Source organism: Nothoprocta perdicaria, unplaced genomic scaffold (assembly GCF_003342845.1).
Source record: "Nothoprocta perdicaria isolate Ctin4 unplaced genomic scaffold, notPer1 scaffold_42, whole genome shotgun sequence".
Lineage (NCBI taxonomy): Eukaryota > Metazoa > Chordata > Aves > Tinamiformes > Tinamidae > Nothoprocta > Nothoprocta perdicaria.
In genome coordinates, this window is record NW_020455666.1 from 2301791 (window position 1) to 2307790 (window position 6000).

General features: G+C 36.2%; 2 protein-coding genes across 6 annotated transcripts in view; both read right to left on the bottom strand.

Moving 5' to 3' along the window:
• VGLL4 (vestigial like family member 4) overlaps window positions 1–6000 on the bottom strand; it is an 81228-nt gene that overhangs the window by 74903 nt on the left and 325 nt on the right. The window lies entirely within an intron of this gene.
• TAMM41 (TAM41 mitochondrial translocator assembly and maintenance homolog) overlaps window positions 4448–6000 on the bottom strand; it is a 19605-nt gene continuing 18052 nt past the window's right edge. For all 5 annotated transcript variants that reach the window (XM_026046054.1, XM_026046051.1, XM_026046050.1 and 2 more), the window contains one exon: window positions 4448–5003. The gene's annotated coding sequence lies outside the window, so the exon portion shown is untranslated. The remainder of the gene's footprint in view (window positions 5004–6000) is intronic.

The window sequence follows — 6000 nt, forward strand, 5'->3', positions numbered from 1 at the left end:
ACTAACCATGGATAGAATGTGGAAAGGGGCTCAAACCTGTATTGTCAACCTATTTCCAAGTGATTTCAGCTCATAAGCCAGCAGCAGGGGGCATGTACTGTGTTCCTTCAGTCAACAATACAACTATAAAGCTACAAAGAGGAGTTTTTTTTTCCTTTACATGTCCATATAAGGCAGATTGGCCAGCTGGCATTCATTGCCTGTAAAGAGGAATTTATCCAAGTCCTTGCAGTTTCCTACTGCATTTTTACTTTTGTTTCTCCAAACACCAGCAGTAGTTTTCTGTAACATACAAATGCATAAGGTTACCTTAAGGATAAACAAAATTGCAAAATATACTAATAAAAACTCCRCACAGATGATTTTGCACCACAAAAGGAACATTTTCCAAAATGTTACCACAATTATCACAAGTATGCTTTTTTAATAATGYCATTACTTCATACTGTCAGTAGTTATAAAGCATCTCTCTAACCATATCATCTTTCAGGAAAAAAATATTTTCATAAATGAGATTCAAAAATCACCTCAAAATATATTTTAACTAAAGCAAGTAAGTATTTCTTCTTCAGTGTTAACACGGCTAGACTCTGAATCTAAACTGTCTTCACTGTAAGAACCTAGGTTAATTTGCACTGCACCTCAAAAGTTCTTACCTAGAAACACAAATACACCCAAACTCCAAACACTGTAGTACATAAGATGTAAAAAATACACTTTTTTAAAAAAGATCGTTTATTTCATTAGAGCATAATATGTTAAACTGAAGTTATTCCAGACAGACAAGTTGATCCGAACTGTAAGTTGACGGAAGGCTTAATTTATTACCTGCTTCAAGACAAAGCTTGCCTTCTTCATAATTGTTTGCCCCACCATCCAACAGAAGATTAAAAGAGACAAAATAATTTCAGTTGGATCAGAATTCTAACAGCAGTATAATCTTCAAGCAAACAATAAGATATCTTCAGAGCAAAAAAGAAACATGAACACCACTAATTCTGCTTTTGCAGAACRTTTAGCCGCAGGTACTTTTTGCTTGCTTTGTTCTTGAGGAGAGCAAGGTTGGTAAACCAGGTCACTGCAGAATTTTATGGAACTTCAGTATCAAATGACAGAGTGGCTATTCACTCATATTAAAACTGTATCAGAAATATAAGATTAAGGCAATGTTTCTTATTCCAGTAGTACATAAGGAAAAGAAAAATCATCTTGCAATATTTGGAAATATTGTAAACAGTAGAAGTGACCTTGAAAACGAAGAATGCTTTGTCCTCTATAAACACCTTACCCATTTAAAAAACTATTCACACACAGAGATCTGATGTTTTAACCTTCAAAGCCTGTTTCAATTTCAATTCTATTTTTAAATTAATTGCTGGGGAAATGTATGAGTCACAACTCAGGTTGAYCCCACTACTCCTCCTTACTGGATATTCACCAAGTGCTATGTTTGTGCTAGGGGGTTTCCCGAGTCAGAACAGGCTCGAACATTATTTCTTCAATCAGTTTGAAGTATTTGGCCCTCACACTTCAACTCCCTGAGCTGCTTAAGAATAGTGGTCTCCATATCCATATTTATATCTCCAGTTAGGCAAAAAGTTAAACAACAAAAAACCACCAAGGAACTATGGCATACTACAGGGTCCATAAAATATTCATCCRTATGCAACCTATGGGCATGTGTTTATGATACACTGCAGCTGCTATACTCCATCTGCTAGTCCAATTCCCTTGCATACAAGGTCAATCAGATCTAGAAAGAGATCTCTGAAGCACAGGTGAGAACTGCAGGCTCTGCACTTGCATCAGTCAAGTACAGACAGTATGGTAGTTATTTCAAGGATCAGAGCCAACCACCTGCAGGAACTCACTGCTCTAAGGTGTAGAAAAAAAGGGGAAATGAGCCAGCAGTAAAGAACACACCATACACAGGCAGACGGACTAAAATCAATGCTCAAACAGCTAAGCCTGAGCAGTGTCTGAAGACTGGTATGAAAGACCTGAAAACTAGTCAAGAACAGGGAAAGACAAAACAATGGATGAACACGGAAACCAAGCAGGAGGATATAAGAAAACTACAAATAGAATTAAAAGCTAATCTGATCAATTTTGTGAAAGGAGCAATGCATCTCACTGCAAAAAAGAGTAACATATGCATCTGCACCAACTTTGCGAGCAGCAATCACCATTTACTTTAGTAGATTACAGCTGTATGACCAGAAGAAATCATTTCCACATACTGTTGGGGAACTTCAAAAGCAACTAACATGTCTGAAATCAATCCCTCTTCTCTTAAAAAATTTACATAGCAAAATGTTGTAATAACTGCATGAAGTATTTTATATTAACAATGGAGATGAGTTCAGACTGTAAGCTCCTCGAGGCTATGATTCATTCATGGCTCCCTGCCAAAAAAATAAATGCATTCAAGACCAATGGCCTCAAGGGGAAAGGTAGGCTACTTTTTAGAAAGCAGAGAGATAAATGATTTACAGAACAGAACACAGTTTAAGATTTCAGCCTGTACAAATGATGAGGTAGAACTTGCTCAAGTCTCACAAAGATTTACTGCACAGACTTGAACACTGGCAATGCATCAACAGATGGAGTAAACTAGGAACTATTAAACTGGGATTTGCAAAATTCCCTCCGAAGAGCAAGCAATGACCCATTCTAATGCTATACACAAAGAAAGCACATGAAGCCAAATCAAGATATGCAACTGATACTTGAACAATGTCAGACAAACAAGGGCAGTTCGGATTACGGGCAAACTGTGCATTAAAGCAACACCTGTAAAGTGAAAGACCAACTCAATTGGCAGCATGACAAGCAGTTTAAAGATTGGGAGGGTTTGACACTATACAGCATTTGCTGCACATAAATGTTTAATTAGTTGTTAAGCAGCAAGCAATACATTTCTATGTTTTTTCCAGCAGAATACTAGTTATTTGATAAGTGCCCCCGCTTAGTTGGCCAGGTTCAGAACAAAGATGGTTGCTTTGCTAAAAGATCTAAGGTCAACATACTGCCACATACCAAACACCAAAAAATACTAGTAAATCTATCTTACTTAAAAATTCAGGACAAAAAAATTAATTATACTACCAAAGGCATTGAGGAGAACATTTTCTTTAAAAGTTTACCTAGAATTGTGAATTTCATCATTTTATATGTACATATGTACACATACATATATATGTAGACATAGGTATATATTTAGTTTTTGCTCATCCTCCTACTTAGCAGTAGTGAAAACTTATTCAGAAGGAGAACTAGTGATCCTCTCAGGATGCAAAATGTCCTCACAGGATTTCCTGTGTAAGGTCTGGTGTGCACACACAGACACACACACACCTCCCCACACTCACCCCTCTAAGGCTCCCTATTTCAATAAAAGGGAAAGCAGCCACAACCTCAAGAGGGCAAATAAAAATATCAAAAAGAACAGGTTTTTAGAATTCAATCTTCACTTACTTGCAGTCAGTAACCCACAAGCAGTTCAAGAGCCTCCAACTCTACAGATATATCAGATTTTTAAATTACTTGTGTAGATTCAAGTCCAATCCATACATTTTAGTTAGTCTCAAAAGGGAGACAAATACATACTCCACAATGGCAAACGTGTATGCACTTTAAGTCAAGCATGTGATTAAAGGCTTTACTAGTAAGAATTCTCAACCAGATGTTGGGCAATCCTGCAACACACACTTGCTCTCAACTAGTGCTTGAAGCAGCTGCAGCTTATGACCTAGTGGTTTCACATCCTGTGACCCTGTTATTTGACCAGTTTTTAAAAATGCCCTGTCCTCATCTTTTCTTAAAAAAGTATATTAGTCAAAATAATTTTGCTCAAACCTTTCAATTTCCAGAACGGCCCATGATATAGTCTCACAATATCACAATGCTACAGGAAAAAAGAATGAGCTTCTTGCAAGGCAGAAGCATCTAGTTTTGGCATTGACCCTTTTTTTTTTTTTTTTTGCTTCAGCTATACACTACAGATTCCCTCCCTGATTCACAACCCCAGTAACTCCTACGTTTTTGTACAACTAGGCAAGCTTGGATTCTGGTTTGAATTCTGGGAATATTTAGAATCCAAATATTAAAATGTTTGCTTACAGATACATAAAAACAGGGTAAGCAAGGAAAAATTTACAATAGTTTAGAGTTTTTAGACTTCATCTGGTCACACCTTCACAGTATGTTACAGATAACTTGCTAGCAACCTGGCTGCAGCAACAGGAATTTTTAAAAACAGCTTTGTTTTCCTCGCACAGTATTTATTTTGCAAGAATTGAATTCACAGACACAGAAAGAGAAAAAACAGTTTAACAGTCATCTCTAAATTTGTCAAGGATAAATTAACCCTCAAGAGTGAACACATTCCCTCTCTACATTTAAGTTAGATTAGGTCCTTTTCCAGATAGTCTTAAATGTGAGAAAAACAAGTGCMGCTAACAAAAGAAATCCCAGAATATACAAATTCTATCATAACATTTTTAATCTCTTTTAAAAATCTGCTCGTAATTCATACAGATGGTTATTTATCAAGTTGTCCTGCTTCCAAACGGAGTTAATTAATGCCTTAAATACTGTTAATTTCAGGCCTTTTTTTTTCATATCCTAAAGCTTTCCAGGGATGATCTTGCATCTTTTTCTTTCCCCGATAATACTGTGGCACCTACTAGAACTTCACTAGCATCAGATTCGTACTGTTAAAAAAAGTCTTTAGTCATACTGCCACCCATGCAAAACTTTCCCTGCAGCATACTTCAATCATACTTCAAAAGAAAATAAAACTCATGCCCCTAGATAACCAGAAAAGGCAGTTCTGACAGCACCGCACTTCTTACCTGCTATCTATTTCATTCAGAAGATCATGCTTCCACCCTGATTTTTTTCTCATGCTGTTCATTAGTCCAAAAGGCTTGTATCTGCTTGGGTTTTTTTCTAACATTTGGATCAGTGCTCTCTACTCTTACAAATTTTCCAGTGAACACCTAAGCAAGCCAATAATACCTGATTTCAGATCTCTTACTGAAATTTAAGTCAAAATTCAACTTACCATTTATATGACTACTTTGAGTTTTCATTACATATGAAAGATAGGATATAGTATAGAATCAGATAGGATATAGTATATATGCTAGGCTTCTGTATTATCTACTCTTCCTACAAGTCCAACCGAAAATTCCAAAATAAGAGGTTAACTAAGCAGTAGCTTAAGTTTTCTAGCTCCATTTCTTAACAAACACTTTTAAGMAAGGCCTTTGGCATCTTAGTAAAAGGGCACAGAACACTAGTATCATTCACACAGCTCTTCTCCAACCCAAGTCACTTCTTCAGAATACACCAGGCAAAAGGTTATTTCAGTACTGCTGTCAGGAAAGAAACATTGGGGCAGGGGGTGGACTTCTCTTACCACATTCCAGATTTGTCAACAAATTTTTTTTTCCTCTCTCCTGATTCTGGATTCAATTTCTGCCATTTTAAACTACAAATATTTTCACCTGTGATTAAAGTCTTAGTGAGTCATATTAAATACAAGGGTTTTTTTTCCAGTTTCTCGCTTCATCTTACAGTTTGAACTGCTCCCTTGAAACAGCAGTCTAATTTAATTCTGTAACTTGTCAGAATAAGATTTCTAAATAAAATGGAGTTTGAGATGCCCTTACTGGCAATAGACAAAAAAACCTCTTCAGGAAAAATATACTTTATTTCCATTTTAATCTTTAATTTTTTTTTTGTATTGCCACTATCACAAATTAGATGCAATGTTTGTGTCAAGTTCATTCTATTAACCAAAAAAATCTACAATTAAACCCACTTGATGCAGTGAGAAAAACATTCTGCATAAGTTCTAGATTCACAGCATCACAAGTACTGTCAGAAACTTCCAATCTTTACCAGTAACATCACTCTGATGTCATGTGATGGTCCAGTTTCTTTAGTTCATTTAATCAAGCAAGGCTGAACAAATTCTTACCTTTGTGGACT